Source organism: Kryptolebias marmoratus, linkage group LG13 (genome assembly GCF_001649575.2).
Source record: "Kryptolebias marmoratus isolate JLee-2015 linkage group LG13, ASM164957v2, whole genome shotgun sequence".
In the NCBI taxonomy this organism is placed as follows: domain Eukaryota; kingdom Metazoa; phylum Chordata; class Actinopteri; order Cyprinodontiformes; family Rivulidae; genus Kryptolebias; species Kryptolebias marmoratus.
The window spans coordinates 18,906,450-18,925,684 of NC_051442.1; the positions used below are offsets into that span (position 1 = coordinate 18,906,450).

The following is a 19,235-nucleotide window of genomic DNA, read 5'->3' on the forward strand; positions in this document are numbered from 1 at the left end:
CCCGCCAACCCCCCCCATCCATCGCCAATCTAGTACTGGAACCCAAGGCCGGATCAATTTACATAAAAAACAGACACGGATGGAGGGAGAGTGACAGAGAGCGGCTTTCAGCAGGACCTTCGAATCCCATCTCCTCACTAAGACCCTCACAGAAGGATAGAGCTGCGAAATCTGGAAAAGTGGATTTTAGATCGCCAAAGGAGCTGCTGATGTATCAGGAAATCCGCTTCACTGATGGCAAGAAGAAGAAGAAGCAGAAAAAAAACAACACACAGATAATTGCGGCCCACGGCTTATCTTCCGTAGGACGTCCACGCATCCCATTTTCGATTTACGGCCTTCATATGTGGGAAAGGATGATGCAAAACATGATGGGCAGAGTGATGACGGAGATAAAGCGGGAGATCAGAGATAGGAACAAGAGGGGCGGAAAGCATGGCCCAGTCATTTTCATTAATCATAGAGATTGCAGGGTTTTATTTGTGCGCATGTAATATTTCTTGTAATGATGTAGTGTGCTGCAGAACTGCGCCGTATTGTTCAGAGATTTCAAATATGGAAGTAGGAAAAGGTTTTTTTCCTTATAACATAAAAAAAAAGATTATTTTACTTTAAAAGCTTCAATCAAATTGAAAAATAAATCTTTATGGTAAATTATACGTAACGGTTATAATGTTTGTGGCAACATTAATGCTGCTCCAGTGTTCCAGTGTTAGTGGTTCTTAATAAATCTTAATAATGAATTATTGCATGTTCCAAAGCCTTACAGTGCTATTAAATCTCTATCGTCTGTCCCTTTCTGAAAACATGCAGTTTGAATAAGGCAGGACGGCAGATTGGATAACAGGAAGTAATGGATTTGCTCCCATATTATTTAACTCCTGTTTTTCTTTTTTGTTTTATTCACACATAAGGCCCCCTTCACAGTGAATGATGACCCCCGCTACCTTCTCCACGACCTACACCACCTATTCGAACATGGCTGGTTTGCAGGAATTTTGCTACTTTTCTCTGAGGGTCTCTTTTCCGCCTTCACCACACTCTGTCCATCAGGAACACTTACTCACATCGACGCTACAGCGTATGTCCGTGATTGCACCCTGCATCACATCAGGATGCAGCTGTGAACTAGAAAGCATGTGACTGTCACAGCTGCCCTCCCTTGTTTCTGCCATTGCAGTTTTATTTTGAAAGGATTGCAAAGTGGAAACCGCGGTCATAGGTGAGCTACACCAAGCAGGACTGGAAGCGGCACGCATTTCCACACCTCAAACTTCTGCTCCGCTAAAGGTTTTTTTTTTCAGGAATGGAGGTGACTTGCGCTTCAATTCTGTGCAAATCCCAGCCACATGGACACGGTGATTTCTTTCAGCGAAAACCAGGAAACCGACAATAGCTCTACAGCACAAACTTGGGTCTAAAACGGAAACTTTTGGCTAAAAAATAGGTCTAAACTTTCATTAAGCGGCAGGGTGTTTATGACTGTGGAGGCACTTTCCCAGTCCTTGGATGTTTGCATCTAATTGCTGAAAAACTAAGGAAGATATAAATAAATATTTCCCTCGGAGTTCACTTTTTTATTATAAAGATTTGACATTTGTTTCCCTGAAATAATAGAAATTTTTACAGCAGTTTTCACGGAGCTTTACATAACTTCCAGTTTGAGATTCACCTTGGGGGTGGGGGTGTTTGTTGGTGGCTGTGCAGCTCAAAGGACCCTGAAGTCACTAGATATATAGAGTTACAGCACTATAACGTGTTTTATCTTTACAGCAGCTCAATAGGCGCCGCTGCGGCACCAGTCTTATTCCCTGCTCTCCCTGAAATCTTTCTGCTCGGTGTTCTTTTCTTCAGGATAGAAAGATTGCAGCGAAATCCTTCCGGCGTTACGAAGAGGGCGGCATGTCCTCGCAGCAACGTGCTCCTGCGTTGTTTGCAAAGCCGGGACCAAAACCCCTAACGTGAGTTGACAGGGTTTAGAGGGTGAGGGGAGGCGTTCGTGATGCGCTGCAACCTAACCGTGATCGATAGTGTAATCCAGCAGGTTTCTCAGGGGTTTTACGGAACTGGATCCGACCCGAAGTTCATCAATAAATATGCCATCTTTAAACCAATCCAACAAACCGCAAAAGCTGCTCAAACACATACGCTCTTCCGCCTCTGTGAAATACACAAGTTGGCACGTCACGACGTGAACTGACAATACTCTGGTTTGGATCCAAAGACCCTGAAATAAATCACACTCCCATCAGCTCTGCTTTGATCGTCTGAGCGCTAAATATAAACCACGCCTGAAGATTTCTCATCAGACCAAATTAAGGATGGTAAACATCCCACTTTTTTTTTTTTTTTTTCAAACACCAGCATTATCTCTGTCTTTTCCGTCAACGCTTAGCTGATAGCGGGGTTGATGGGAGATTGCATCAGCTGCCTCGGCGGTGGTTTGCCGTTCGTTCTGACTGAGCCATCGTCGAACCGTTTGGCTGACAGAAGCGGGCCAGGTAAAACGGGGGGGGATAAAGCCTCATAAACACTGTCATGAGTCGCAGAGTCATAAAACTAAACCTGACAAGTCGTAAAAAAACGGTCTTTTTGTAATAAATTTTTCTTTTACGTGAAAATTTAAACACAGTTGTGAACTCTTTCACTGTTTTTACAACAGAAGCGCGATTAAGGTCTTATTGAGGTAAGATGATTTCTGTGCCTATCTATTATTGTTATTATGAACATAAAGAAATATTTTCAGAGCACAAAGTGATAGTTCAGGTTTCTTTCAAATGGAGCTCTGGGAAAGGTTACGAACAATTAACATCTTACCTGTTGCAGATAGCTCTTTCAACAACCTCAGGACCCATTTGTACTACTCTGGATGTTTTTCTCTTTGACATCTTTTCCAATTTCCTCCCAGTTTTTAACCATTTCAGCACACGACCAAAGTTTGGAGAAACAACAATTATTTCTGACCAGATTGAAGAGGTAATGGCTCACCTTTAATACCTGAAGAAAAACAGTGTTTAATCCCAGAACGTGGATGTAGACTTTACTTTTTAAACTCTGACTCCCACTTAAGTATTTTCCTGACATAAACTGACCTTAATTGTTTGTATTTTTGAGCAGCTAAGCGGCTGCTCTGACAACAACAACCTGTTTTAATTCAGCTGATAATATTCAGCTGAGTTACAAAAAAACTGGCTTTTTTTTTTTACTTTTTGGAGGGAGATCTGCATGATCCACTGGGACAGCGTGAGCTCAGAAGAGTAGCTGGTAAATAAACCTCAGATGTGTCAAACGGTGTCTGTGGTCATATTTTACACTTTGATCAAGACCTCTTTGGCTTCCACGTTCATTTGCTTTGCTCTTAATGCTGCTGCAACATAAAATAGAGGAAACAGTTTAATCCAAAGGAGAGCTAACTCCTTCGTTTTGAGAAAATGTGCTTGATGATTCCAAATGGGACCCATAAAGGTGAATTTATCTGCTTCCTTAAAGTCAAGGAGTCTGCCTGCGGTTGTTACGCTTCAACAACAGCTCTGATTGGATTTCTTTTCTTTTTTTTTTCCTTTCTTTCTTTCTTTCTTTCTTTCTTTCTTTTTTTTTCTGCAGGAGACAGAAAGAGGGAGGCTGGTTAGCTTAATTGCTTAGATTTGAATTCAACCCTGACGAGTATAAACACAAGACTGTGGGAGGTAAAGTCACAAAATAAAAGGCGCAGCTTCGGGGTGAAAATTACTCAGAAAAAAAAAATCACAGCTAAAAACACAAAAACAAACAAAAAAACCCATCTTATCTATAACATTTTTCCTGTTTGGTTACCCCTCGCAGCTGTATCGGAGGCCTAACAAGTATGAACAACTGAACGTGTCTCGACAAATAAAACTCAGAACTGCTGAAATAACGTGATCAGTAAACTTAAAGCGATCGTTCAGATCTTTGGAAGTAGGGGTTCTGTGGAAAGGGTATGAACAACTAGTATATTACTCGTTGTAGATAGTGTCACAGACATTTGTGGTGTGGTTTTTATGTCTCATTTTGGGTTTGGTTTGCAGTGCTTCTTTTTAATTAATGTGATCTTTGTATTTATTTTGTATTTACCTGTCTTGCTGTGATTTGCTGTGAATTTAAAATGTCTGAGCTTCATGACTGCTGTACATTGGCGATGGTGATGGCGGTGGTGGTGGGTGGGGGTGTCCGGTGCCTATTTGAGCTGGACACCTAGGATCAGGGTGCGCTCCTGGAGAGAGCGAGGAAACGCCCACTGGTTCCGCTCCTCTCTGGATGGCCTGTGACGAGGTGTAGGTGTGCCGGCTTTTGAGTCACACAATACTTCAGCTAAAGGAATGCGGTCATTTCTTCTGAGTCTGTGGCTATTAATCAGTTTATTTGGGCAACGATCGGGCCCCTCATTTGTCCCCGTACGGTGTGTTTTTGTACAGCACCTGATAAAGGATCGTAAAGCTGATATGCAACTAAGACGTACTGACGACTCCACTTCCTGGTTCGCTGGTCTGGAAACCTGGCGCTGACCTTCGCCATATAGTTAAGACTAACTGCTTGGCCGGCATTCCATAATTATCTCCCCCTGCTGGTGTGGGGTGAACTTTCCCGTACGAGTTGAGCCCTGGTGACTGAAGGACTGTCCCTTTTTAAAGCATATTTGTGTGAAAATTTGCATATTTAAGAAACCTCTTTGCAAGTTTAGTCATTTTAGCTATTTAAAAACTCTATTTTACTCTTTGCTAGTTATAAATCTTCTATAGTTGTCTTTATTTAAATGGCAAATAAAAGCTAAAAAAGAAAATCTGAAACGTTTCTTGCAGTCTTCACTGTGTTTGTGTGACGGGAAAATTGAACCAAATTTATGTAAAAGCAGCTTGAGGCTCTGACAATAGGTCTTTGAATGACCTCTACTGGATAGACGAGCTAATCTGAGCAACACCAAGAGCAGACTGGGTTGTGGTTGTCTTAAAATTAAAGAAAGAGAGTTTTAAAGATCATCTGATCTTAAAAAAATATTGGATTTTTTTTTTTTTGGGTCAAACCTTTATGTGCGATTAGGAAATCTCATGTGATCTGTTAGCTCTAAGAGTGTGTTGGGAATGACTCTCAGCTACGAACAGCTTTAGCTCTATATCTGTAAAATCCACTGCATTATCAACGCATTTTTTAAGGCTGATTAGCTGTGATGTCCGTCTTAAATTAAGCTGGCTGCAAAAGTTATTCTGTTGTAGAAGAACATCCAATAAATATTTTTCCAAGTTTCCTTAAAATCCGTTTAGAGGTTCATGAGATGTTTTTTCCAACATAATGGACAAACAAATACACACAGGTGGTAATGCCAATTTCAAAAATGTCATATTATCATTCAGAAGTGCTACAGCTAGTTGCTTCTGCTGCTATTTCCATTTGCAAATAGCCACATATTTCTATCTAATTAAGCGGGTAATGCTGAATTGACAGGATTGTAATGGTTTATAAAGCATGAGCTGCTATGACTCTTTTCAGATAGGAGCTGTTTTAGGACAGCAGCAGTCTACTTTGACGTTGGCCTCGTTCAGACTAGCTGTTAGCTCGTCGGTCCGGTCAGGATTGTGCTCCTTTTCTCCAAACTGAGGTCATTCAAAGAGCCATCTGCAACAGGTAAGATAATAGTGGTTCATAATCTCTCCACAGAACCACACTTCAAAACATCTGAACTCCTGTTTTACTTCACTACAGCCCCAGAAAACACATACATCCGTAATTTTAGAGTTATATAAATGTAAAATCAGAGGGGAAAAAAATCAAACAGCGACCAGACATTGCATGTTTTAATTAGTCTCTATTTATTTATGAATTTTACTTTTTTATGGGTGAAGTTTTATTTAACATCAAGATTAGAATTGCTAAGCAAAAATGATTCTGTAACAATACTCATAATCATTATCAGACCTTTTTTTTTTATTTTGAAATTTCCAGTAATTTTAGCAGCAAACTCAGACATCGTTTAGGCCGTCAATCTGCGTTAACCTATAGCGGACTAATTGCTAATTGAGTTCTCTCCGAGAGATTATGTGTGACTCAGAATAGCTTTGGCTGCTTCTTTCTTTTCTTCTTTGTTGTAAAACCTTCCGCTTACCACATTACAGCTCCCCGAATGCGCAGATCAGGCTTTTTCAGGTAACTCTTCGGAGAAAAAAAGAAAGAGTAACTCAAGGTATATAACTACATTACATGTCGAGCTCGGCTCACTTGGAGCCGTATACTGAAGACAAGCAGTCTCTGTGGGGAACATATTTAAAGCACAATAAGGCTCAAACATGTACAATACACCTGTCTGCTGATGTGGAGGTGAAATCAAGAGAAAATGTTTCAGCCTAACTGGTTTTTCCCACTGTGAACGTTCATGTGTTCAGTGTAATTGGCCCTCAGTCAGAACAGCCGTTTGAAATAAAATCCACATCCGCCTCCTTCATATAAACCGTGACCCAGACATGAGATGAATAACGCCATTTTATTCTCCATTACATGCTGGTTTGGTGATCTTTTCTTGTTATTTTCCAGCACAATGTACTCCTCTGCCTCGGAGATTTGGATTATCTGAGCTTTTTTTTTTTTTTTTTTTTATTGTCCCAAAATCAAACGCACTCTAACCCCGAACATCAATACAGACACAAGCTGATTGTCTGAGGATGGATTTAAAGTCTCCAGTGGTTAAAACAAATAAAAATAAAGCTCTGATTTTCAGTCACAGATTTTGGGCTTTTTTTTTATTTCTCCACTTACGTGTGAGGCTTGTGGGGATAATAAAGCAGCTGACTAAGACCAAGTTTTATTTAGCTCCGCCTGTCACATTCATAAGGCCAATAAATGACATCATGGAAATAAACTTCGGAACGTTTTCCAACTTTCTTTTGTAACTTAAAATCATTTTTTATATTGCAGCAGCTCCTTCTGTCTTTCCTTTTCTTTGTGTCTGCACAGCTTTTCCTCCGTTTGTTGGCAAAGGAAAACACACACTAGTGTTTCTTTTGAGTGCATAACGAAATAAATAAATGTAAAGTTCACTTTTCTTATTTCTTTCTCTAATTAAATTACAACAACAACAAGACAGTTTATAAAGTTAGAGGCTCCTGCATTTCACTCGCAGCATTTGAGAAAATGTGGATTTATCGCCATTTTGGTCAAACCTTGAAGAAAAAAAAGAACATTATGGGAGATTTTGAGCAATACTGCTCAGCGCATCTGTTGTGATTGACTCTCAGCTACTACCACACAAGATTTTAGCTCAATATCTGCAAAACTGGCTGAGTTGCAGCCATTTTTGTATCGATAAAGGTGTCAGCCATCTTGAATCAGGCCGACTCCAACCATCAGTCAGTTGAAGAGTTTCAGTAAAATCCATCCACTGGTTTATGAGATGTTTCGCTGACAGACACAAAAATGGTCTAAAAACATTAACGCCCAGCTCCGAACTGTGACTACTTAAAAAGCTATGAAACATATTGAACAATTTCTTGTTAGCTTAACTCCCGGTTGTGTTTTAAAGACCAACAGTGTATGGTATGTCAGCAGGCCTTTTCCTGTAAATACTATATTTCGTTGTTGCATTTGAAACTGCATGAGTTTATCACTCGCTGTACGAAGAAATCACTTGAGAAATAAAAAAACAAACCGCCCCCGAGGCCCAGAAAAGATTCTGTGTACGCCCGGACAAGACTTCTCCGAGTGTGTGGGTTTCTGCTGCATGAAATATCTGCTGTGGAAGGGTTCTGGTCTCACGAAGAAGTTACTGTGAGCGACTTCACTCTGGTTTTCCGAACTAAACTTCGCCCTTCTCTGGCTCCAGTGGACCTAAGTGCCTATGATTGATATCTGGTAAAAAAAAAAAAAAAAAGGGTTTACAACAGAAAACACTGGAAATGTCTCCTGATTTAGAGGCTGAATCTGATTATATAGAATCAACGCAATGCAGTTATTTTAAATACTCTCACACAACGTGAAGGGTGTAATATTTGTCTCCGATAAGTGGATTTTGGCTTCGTGTGGAGGAGTCCGAAAGTTCTGGTGCAGCGACACAAAGTGCTGGCTTTTAGAGAAACCTTTACCGATCGCCTTCTTTGGCCTCCTGCCTAATAAAAAGAGAAAATAAGGGGGGATAATGGAGCTTTATTGCTCACTATTTAACTGTTGATAAGTGTTAGTTTTGTTAATGGATTCATTTAAGCTGGATTTAATTACTGCCACCATTTGAGGAAGAGCAACAGTAAACGTGCTGCTTTGGTTTGAGTTATGCTGCAGCTTTGAATTCTCATGAATTTACCCTATGTAAAGACACAAAACGTCAGCCAGAGACAATTTCCTGTCATTTTCAAGCATTTTGTGCAATTCATAAAAATGAGTCAGACCCTTTTTAAAGTCACATCTAAATCTTGGGTTAAATTAGCCTGAGTTTGGCTTCCTCATTTATAACAATTACATCTATGTCTCAGTTTCAAGATTTTAGTCCTGTGAAAACCTTCATCTTTGTAGTCACGAATATATATATATATGTATCATTAAAGAGACATTTCAAGTTATTATACTCACCTCCTCACTTTTCTACTAGCTACATGTATGTAATGTAAGAATGTGAGAGTGGACGCCTATTTTACAATCTGGGACGCCATTTTGGCTGCAAACATGCAGGGATTCATATTTTTCCTCCATCTTCGTTGAATAACATTTTCTTTTAATGCGCTAGGTTAAGTGTTAAAACCTGGAGAGATTTGTATTTTTGCTTATAAAGCCAGTAATTAAATTGTCTTTTCTTTAAACATCATTTTTTCAGATACCTTCAAGCTCGACGTTATATTCGCAGCTCATCCCCCTCTGATTTTGAGGTGTTCCTGCAACCTCTCCTCACTGTGAGAGGCGTGATCTCTCCTACATGTCCAAATATTTGTAACCTTTCAAGTCCTTCCACTGTGTTGAAGACTGCACGGGAGACAAATCTGGGACTGTTGAGTTCAGACGCCGTTTGCGGGGAGGTTTTAAAGAGGACACGCAGATCTTCAATCTGTGCTCGGCACAGTTTCTCGCAATGTCGGATTCTACAAGGTGGCCAAGGTCAGACCATTTCTTTCACGGCGTCACTTTGAGATTTTAATCCGTGCTTTTATCTCCACTCGTTTAGATTACTGCAGTGCACTCCATCTCAGGCTGAGCCAGTGGTTACTTACTCCACTTCATCTGCTGCCCATCTTTTAACAGGTACCAGGAAACAAGAGCACATTACCCCTGATTTAGCGTCACTGCGTTGGCTTCCAGTCCGTTTCCGTATTGATTTTAAACTTCTTTCGTTTGCTTTTAAACGTCTTCATGGTGTCGCCCCGCACCACCTGCTCCAGTTCCCTCACGCCCCCTCTCAGGTTGGAGGAGCAGCTCCTGTTGGTGGTCCCGAAGTCGAAGAGGAGGCTGAGGACCAACCGAGGAGTTTTCAGTCGCTGTCCCCAAACTGTGGCACCAGCTGCTCTTTGCACATCAGGCAGGCCGACTCACTTCCTGTTTTTAAATCCTCTCCTAAAACTCATTTCTCTTTAGCTTTTAACTCAGTTTGAGTTGTTGGTTTTTATGATTCTTTTTATTATTTGTACTGTTTTAATTGATTTTATTACCTGTCCAGGGTGTCCCCCGCCTCTCGCACAGTGACTGCTGGAGATAGACACCAGCTCCCCGCGACCCGGAATGGAGAAGCGGGTAAAGTGAACAAAAGTTGCATTTTTAAAATTCAGCTTACCTTTTTACACATTTGTTATAAACTTATGTTAAAATACCATTGGGCCTCATTTTACTTAAACTAAATCAAACAGATACAACCTGATAAATTGATAAAATAACTAAATAAACAATGTAAAATTTGATCATTTTCTAATAGTATTAGACACAATATTCCTGAAACAAATTGATAAGCCTTAATAATTTGTAATACTGGATCCTAATCAATTTAAAGGATATTTCAGATGTTTTAAAGTGGGGTTCTGCGGATAGGATTTGAATGATTACTATCTTACCTGCATCCTTTTTGACAGGATTGATGAGCTAATTGCTAGTTTGGAGGGGGCCAAGGCCAAAGTGGATTGTTGCAGTCCTAAAACAACTCCAGTCTCCAAAAAATTATATTTCATGCGAACACTACTTTGTCAACTTTTACACCGTCACCAATTTTGTAATACAAATGAAGGTTTAGGTTTTTTTTGCAGAAGCAAATAGCGACAGCAGCAGTTCGCAGTAGCACTTCAGGGGAAGCCTGAAGCACTTTCATCAGGAATATCATAATATTTCTGCCAGAATAACTTCCTCATGTAAAACTGAAGCTTGTGAATTGCTATAAAATTTCTGCAATTGATGTTTTAAAATGGCAGAAACCTGCTTTAGAAATAGCCATATAATTTAATGTAAACAAATGTGTAAAGTGAAAATAATGATAGTGAAAGGTTTCTAAAACAGCATTCGCACAAACCATCATGAAATTTTTGAAACTGGAGTTGTTTCAGGACGGAAGCAGTCCACTCATAATGTTTAGTAGTTGGTGAGGACCCAAAAGTACCGACAGGCAGGATGAAGTTGAAAAAAATATGTTATTAACGAAAACACAAACAGGAAAGTGTTGACAAAAAAATCTGGGACTGACAAAAACCCGGGATTGAAACAGAAGCCTGGACACGAGGAACCAGGACTTACGTTCACGTATCTCGACAAAATCTCCTGGGAGGGGCGATTACTGAACGGAGGCAGGGAGGTTGATTACAAATGGCTGACAGTTGTGTATGAGAGGCATCACAAGCTGAGGGAAAACAACAGTCAGGAACATGAACACAAAAACCTAAAAATGCCACGTTAAACAAGTAACAAAAACACTGATGGCGAAGAAACAGGAACCCTGGCAGAAAAATGAATTAAATCACTGAAAACATTCTCATTTAGCAAGTGAATCAGAAAAGTAACAAAAACCACAAACCGTGACATTTTAGTCTTGGCTCAGACTAGCTGTTAGCTTGTTAATCCTGTCAAAATGAAACTATTTTTTTGTTTCAAGTTGAGGTCTTTCAATTGGTTATCTGCAACAGGTAGGATATTAATTGTTCATAACCACACTTGAAAAGATCTGAAGCGTGTATTTAAGTGTCTTTCTCCAGTGTTGGGTCCCCTCCTCCCTCTGATCTCGGCTGAGTTTCCTCATGCAGGAGGTTTTAGGCAGGTTTGTTTTTGTTGTTACAATGACTTTGGATCCCTTTCACAGAGGTCTTACTTAAACTGACCTCAATCAATCTCATACTGTCTTCGAAAACCAACATTTTCATTGACTTCTTTTGTCTTTTCACGAAAAACTCCAGTCACCCAAAACCCCCTGTTGTCACCACTGGGATCCTGACTTCTCACAGCTCATGAGTCATATAATTAATATGAGCTTATTTCTGTTTTATCTTGCCTTGCGTCACTGAAAATTAGCCGACCTGTGATGCCAGGTTTTCATTTTTGAAAAATGCATGAACAGTACGTATGTACTTCGGTGTATTTTTATTGATAAGAATAAAGAGAAAGACACAGAAACAAGCTTACTTTTTGAAGTGGGGCTGACAGGGAAGGAGGTGATGCCACACCATCTGCTCTATTCTCCCCAACAAGTCTCCTTCAAAGTCCAAAACCGGCGTCCTCTCAGGCTCTCGTCAAGATTCCGTCGGCAAAACTATCCGGAAGCCGAGGCGGATGGCGGCGCGTAGGAGTGCGCTCTCACTTTTTATAGAGCCGGCGCTTTCATCAGAGTTTTCAGCTTTGATGCAGATTAGTTGTCACTTCTGACTCCAGATCTGCTCCCTGTGGAGAAAGGGAGTGACAGAAAAATCAGACGGGATCACATGTGAATATCGGTGTCAATCAAGTGTCAGGATGGCACTTTTCTGATGAAACTGTAACCTGATTACAAATCCGCGCGACTCTGTCTCATGTTGTCACTTTCATTCAGCATCTATTTTTATGACTTTCGTCATCCAGTCTTGGTTGGTTTTTCAGATATTAAAGTTTTGTTACAGTAACGGCATGTTTTGGCAAGGAGTGGGACTCTCAAACAGCTCATTTCATTTGACTCTTAAGACAAATCCAAGAATTAGCTAAAGGCCAAACATTCATTAAATGATTGTAAATTGCTACAGTTTCAAACTGAGATCATCTTATGTCGCAAAACGGCAGAATTATAGTCTTTTGTGTCATGTGCAATGTCTAGATCGCTTGCAGTTTGTTAGTCCTCAGAATATGTGTTGTTAAAGACTCATTTCTAGTTTTAGCTCACCATCTATAAAAATGACTGAATTGTCGCCATTTTTTCATTTACTTAGGTCAGTTAGCTGTAGCGGTCATCTTAAATTGGATGGACTCCAAACATTAATCAGTTGTAGATGTTCATCCAATGATTACTTTCCGAGAGTTTCATTTAAATCTGTCCGCTGGTTGTTGAAATATTTCGCTAACAGGCCAACAGGGCTGGTGCCAGCGTTTTAAGCAAATATGTCAGACAATGTTTAGAACTTGAACTATGCGTTGTAAATGACTCTGAGCTACTAGCACAACAAATATTAGCTCGGTATCTGTAAAACTGAGTTCTAGTCATAGTGTTTGCTGAGATTAATTAGCCATGGCGGCCATCTTGAATCAGATTAAAAATCATTATCGCTCGCTACCAAAAATGAAAGGGTGATAAAAGCTCCTCCCTGCATATCCTTCAACATACCTCTTTTCTGTTGTAAAAAAAAAAAAAAAGATCAAATTTAACGACTTCTGAAGCTCCCAATTATCAGTTTTCCCTTTTGTTTTCCCCAGAGCTCCTAAAACTTTGTGCAGCCGCCCCGTCCACCTCCGTCTCAGAGCTTTCACGCCGATGCTGATTGTGTTAATCTCAGAAGTGAAGCTGATGAGACACGTAGCAGCACGCCATCTGCCTTTGAGTCAGCATGACTAAACTACCTGTCAGGAAACCAAGGCTCATCTAATCATCTGATTTAAACCCTAAAACTAGGACGTGATGTTTCCCTTCCCTTTTTTATCGAGTGACCCGCTCGCTTTTACTTGAGCTGCACTTTTGCGAGGCAGAAGATATTCCAGATGTCTGCCTGCATAAATGAAGAGCTGCTGCGGGAACCAGGCTGTCTGAGCAGGGAGGGTGGGAGAGTGCACATAAAAAAGGTATTGTTTCAAGCTTCAAAGTAGAACAGTGGCCGCAGCAGAGAGCTTCAGCTGCTGCTATGAGGTGTCATAACGGAAAACAATGCAGGTGACATTTTTGAAGCCTGCGTGTTTTGTCCTTAATCCTCCCGTGGCCTTCGGGTCAAATTGACCTAAAGTCATAAGAGCTTCTCTACCTCTCTTCGTCTCTCTCTCTTTCGAGGGATTCAGGAGGGTTCAGGAGGGTTAAGAGAGCCTGGATTTATAGCCTGGTGAGGATGCAGGAGAGCGTCTATAACAAGCAGGAAAAAAACGAATGAGCGGCGCCTTCTCACTAAAGGTGGTTTTCTAAATTTGCCGCGATACAACCACAACCTAAAAGGTCGTGAAGGGAACATCATCCAGTGGATAACTAGTTGACGTCAGCATTTCCCTCCAAAGAACGTGGCAGCAGCCAAAGCGGTTCCTTCAGTCTGGCAAAATGTGACGGCGCAAACAATGCCTTCCAAACTGGCACCACAACAAAAACACCAAATTAATTATTAACACTCTCTGTTTGCGAGTGATTCATGGACTCACAGGCAGTTTTCACAGGAATACTTTGATTCCAACTTAAATGCATAATGAATAACACATCAGATGACTGAAATGGTTTTGGGTTTTTTTTTGGTTGTTTTTTTTCTTTCTATAACTTTTATTTCTGCAAAGCAGAAGCAAAAAAGAGGCTGGAGGTCATTTTGAAATCGTTATCACAATTAATCCAATTCTCTGTTCAGCAGAGCAGACGTAACTTTGGCGCCGACAATATTCTCAGCTCGTATAAAGTCCAAATTACATCTAAGGTGAAGCTAGGGGAAAAAATACACATTAATACCTGAAATGCTTTTAAAAGTGGCATCATATGGTGTCAGCCTGGAAATGGTTGAAATTAGGTGTCAAAAAGTAAATTAAAAAATTAGGTTGATGACAAATATATATATATTTTTGAGGTTGGGGTGTTTGAATTGCATGGTAAATGCCTATATATTTATATAGGGGATGGAATGGTTTCTATATAATTTAAAAATACACTGAACTGTCTGGTTCAGAGTATATACATTTAAGAATTTCACAATTTTACACTAAATACAAAAGTTTATAGCAGAACAATGTCTGTGCTTTGAGAAGTTTTGTTGGTATATTGAGTGGGACCACAGGAAAAAAAGGGACAACCCGAACATTTCAGTCAGTATCAACAGGAGGAACGAGAGTTTATTAAAGATGTCGCAGCCATGAGTGGAATAAGACATTCTGCTTTTAAAAATAATAAATGAATACAAGTGGCACGTTGCCAAAATGGCGAAGCAGCATGATGAAGAAAATAAAAAATAAAAGCTGTCAACTAAACAGGAGATACATGCGGTATACAGATTATCATAATTATTGGTGAGTCATAACTCCCATAAGTTTATATAATATTTGATGTAATAATTATGAATAATAGAGTGAATTTTATATATTTTTTGGTTAAATGTATTTTACCAAAGGAGAGAGGGATCAGAGCTTTAAGAGACATTTTTACATTTTATTTTCTGAGTTTTTGTCAGAACCACAACGAAGTTAACATTTTAATACAGCCTCTATATTTCCATCAGTTCAGACTTTGTGTGCTGAACGTTTACAAAAGGCCTTGAAGGGCCAGTATTGCCATTTCCATGTCAAGAAAAACATATTTTGTTAAGTTCTGTCAGTAAATAACTTTATGTTCTGTGAATATTTACGAAGGCAATTGAGTTTAAATGTTTGAGATTTATTTGCCTAATAGAAAAAAGCAAAGTTTCCTCATTTAGTGCACAAAAGTTGCATCCAGCTTGAACTGAAACCTCTCACAAAGACTTGCCGAAAGTCAAACAGCTTCATTCCTCCCATTTTTACACGCTTGCATGCATCAGGATTCCTGTCTTTGCTCCTGTTTCCTCCCACAGAGCTCCATTTACCTGGTTTCCCCTCCCGTTCACAGTAAAACTGTTTACCTTTTTACACACTGCTTCCTGTGAACCTTTTCAGCTCGGTACTCTGAACCCCGGATTAAAAATTATACCAACTAAGATGACAACTTGACATCTCAGTTGTTCTCTGAAAGAATTACTGATATTTTAAAAAGTGTTTTCATGCTCAAACCTTTGCTTCAGGTCTTTTAGTTCTGCACATGTACCGGATAAATCCAGTGCTGTTTTCATGGGCTCCTGATTATGATTACATGGCGGAGCACAATCAGGAATATACAAATATACGGTAATAATGTCTGAACCTCAGACTTGTAGTACCGTTTTATAATGTAACAGTGCCAACAACCAAACCATGGCTCTTTACTGCAGTGGAAAGCTCTTGTTCTACACACCATCTGAGTTTGATCCCTGTGATAATCCTGCTTTTGATTTATTTATTTTTTGCACCAACTGCGGCTAAATGTAGCTCTAAAATGAGATGTAGACGTTTGAAAAGCTTTAACGTTTTGCAGCAGAGTGTGAAGCGGTTGGGAGGAGACTCAGCTCCTCTAAGTTCTCAACCAGAAACGGGTGAAATGCTCCCTCCGGGTTAGAGGTGAGTCTCTGCCTCACGTGGAGGAGTTCAGGTCTCTGGGAGTCTTGTTCACGAGGGATGATAGGATGGAGCGGGAGATGGATCGATGGATTGGGGCCTCCTCCACAGTAATGAGGATGTTGCTTCGATCGGTCGTGGAGAAAGAAAGAGTTGAGTCAAAAGGCAAAACTCTTGATTTACTGGTCCATCTACAACCCTCACCTGTGGTCATGAGGTTTGGATCATAAAGATCAAGATCCTGGATACAGGCGGCTGAAATGAGCTTCCTTCATAGGATCAGCCTTAAAGATAAGATCAGGAGCTCCGTCATCCGGGTGGAGTTTGGAGTAGAGCAGGGGTCTCCAATCCTGGTCCTGGAGGGCCACTATCCTGCAGGTTTTACTTGTTTCTCTGCTCCAACACACCTGATTTGAATCAATAAGTGATTAACAGGCTTCTGCAGAACATGAAGAGGTGATTTAACCACTGAATCAGGTGTGTTGGAGCAGGGAAACAAGGAAAACATACAGGATAGTGGCCCTCGAGGACCAGGATTGGAGACCCCTGGAGTAGAGCTGCTGCTCCTCCTCATCTAAACAGTTGAGGTGGTTCAGGCATCTGATCAGGACGTCTCCTGGACGCTTCCCTTTGGAGGATTTTCGGGCATGTCCCACTGAGATGAGACCACGGGGCAGACCCAGAACTAACTGCAGGGCTCTTATATTCTCTCGTTCTCACCTGGGAACACCTAGGGATCCCCCAGGAGGAGCTGGTGAGTGTCGCTGGGGAAAAGGAGGTCTGAGTTTCTCTCCTGGAGCTGCAACAAACGTGACCCGACCACGGATAAGCGGGAGAAGATGGCTGGATGGGTGCAGCTGCTCCACTAGCCTCATCTGCCAGGTGCCTGTGGTTGTTTTAATCTAAAACCTTTGTGTGCAAAAAAATAAAAAATTGCATTTTGAGTGTCTTCCTTGCAGTTTTGGAAATGTAGCAGAGGAAGCTGCGTGACAGGAGGGCACGTAACAACCTTCAGGGACAATGAACAGAGACGGCCGAACAATCAAACAAAGATTATGTGATGATGTTTTAGCTGCTTCAACATAAAACTTCACTACTATGTTGTAATTTTTAAGCGCTTAGTAAACTGATGTGTGTGCGCATAATAATCTGTGTAAACAACATTGTGTTGTGTGTACACTTGGAAATTGTGGCTATCTTAAATTATAACCTCTATTTGTAATATTGTGACTGTAGACATCTTTAAGTAAAATCCGTTATTGTGCCCAGCAGAAATGCTATTATTGATATCTAGTAGAATAATTAGAGAAAGTAGGGTGTGTGATTTCATTAAATGTTGAAAGAGTTTGTTATTTTGCCAATTCAAGCGAGTGAATGGGCTGCGTTTAGCAAGTGTGACACAGGTGAGCGAATGGGTGAGCACTGAGTGCACACATGACACTACTTATTCAAAAAGACATTAACCGAATACAAACATTATCTTGTGAAATGAAAACAACAAACTACAGTTAAAACATTTTGAACCGCCTTGTTGTTGAAACGTGCTCAGCTGTCCATGGCGAAGCGGCTTTATAGTTAGTCTTTCTTACTAATTTAATTTCTTCTCTTAATGTGATTAACTTAATTCTACAAGTTACTAACAGGTTTGTGATAAGGAAGGATGTAGTGGAAAGCCAATATATAATAAGTTCACTTTTTATTCTGGTTGAACAGGTAAAAAATGTCCCCAAATATTAGTTTTAGTACTGTTTAGTTCTCAGATGGAACTTGGATCTCACAAGAGAGAACAGATGTAGCCACTGGCTAATTTTTCATCCATAGTCCCCAACGTCCAGTAAACACACAATTTACTCAAAACAGACATGAACTGGAACCATCAGACGTAAATAAAACAACACAATGCACAAGTTAACAAATAGAAAAGCTGGGGTAAAATATCCTTCTTTCAAGTTTCAAAATGCCTCATATACAAAATAAAGAGATTACTTTCAATCAACAATGCTGGCATCATTGTTCACTAAACAAGGCAAAATTCTTGGTTTCTTAAGAAAATTACAAAAATCATCACAGCCTCAATTATCAGGTTTCTGATGGACTAGACAAAAATACATTTGAGCACACATGCCCCCTTTTTTTTCTTTTTACCCTTTTCTCCTTCACTTATATTTAAAAATATCAACCTAAAGACTTAAATTTGAATTTCTAGGCTTTTTAAAGCTGTATAGTTTATTTATGTATTTATTTTCCAAAGATTACACACAAATAACCATTGGTTTATTCTGATAACTCAATTTCTGGGTGAAACCTGTTGGTTCAAAAAGTTTGACCCAGTAGTTCGGTCCTTCAGTCCGCCATTTTAAACCAGACATTGCCCAAATTGAACCTGACTAGACCTATTCTTTAAGATGTAACAAGTAAGACAGTGAAGACAGCTTGTATGAAGATATTTAATCCTGGTTGGCTTTGTTGATAACTTAGTTTGCACTCCACTGTGGGTTTCTTTAGTGCTAGCTAGTTGATGCTAATAGCAGTTAGCATTAGCTAGCTAGTGCTAATGACCTAATAACCCAGATTTTGGTGTGTGTTCTTTTTAAGTCAACTTTCTAGTCACTCTAATTGAACAAATTAGTCATTTTAACCAAATTTCGAGGTAGAATACTTAACTGTATGCTGGGTCAGACTGATAAACCAACCCTGTTGAGTCAAAACTACTCACAAACTGAGATGCTTTCAACCCAGCAGTTTTGAATGTGTATGGTTAAAAAGATTAAACCTAATCCGATGTAAAAACATGTCAGAAATTAAGTGAATTATAAGCTAAAATATGAGGGGGATTTGTACACCCGTTGTACTCGTTTATTTTTTAAGGCACCTGCATGTCAGTCGCAGCAACTACAGCTGCCGATGTTAACCAGAAGGCCCTAAAAATGTCTCTTTTCCCTCCTGCACGATGTTTGTTTCATGTCTCTGCGCTCCCATTGCAAATGTGTCACACACACCAAGGGAGCTGCGCCACGCAGGTTGGAAACCTCTGAAGCAGATAAATGCTTAACACAGATGTTAGGTGCAGATGAAACCCTGCTTTTGAAGTTGCCACTGAAGTGGAACTTTAACAATGGTTATCAGATATGTGCGTGCAGGGCCGATAGTGCACTTCAGCTGATATGTAATGCCAGAATCTCATCGCCGGTTATAAAAGACGAGCCGCGATTAAACTGTTTTTGGTGCCAATGTGGCAGAGCTGCATACTGAGTCGAGACAAGGTGCCACGCTAGGGAAACTGAAAAGCTGTATGAGAGAGGAACTCGTATTCAGCTTTGTTTAAAAAAAAGCAGATGTAAACAAGGACATGATCTATGAGGACAACAACTGTTTCATTATAATAACAACGGGGAAGTTTGTCATAATTCACCAGAAGAGACAGCAGCAGCAGAGACAGTGCATCATACCAAACGCTGCTGTTCAACCTATTTTCATTTCTC

At 40.2% G+C, this 19,235-nt stretch overlaps 1 protein-coding gene across 1 annotated transcript in view; it reads right to left on the minus strand.

Moving 5' to 3' along the window:
* Positions 1-19,235, minus strand: part of flrt1a (fibronectin leucine rich transmembrane protein 1a) — a 64,530-nt gene that overhangs the window by 8,638 nt on the left and 36,657 nt on the right. The window contains exon 2 of the mRNA XM_017412469.3: positions 11,578-11,832. The gene's annotated coding sequence lies outside the window, so the exon portion shown is untranslated. The remainder of the gene's footprint in view (positions 1-11,577; positions 11,833-19,235) is intronic.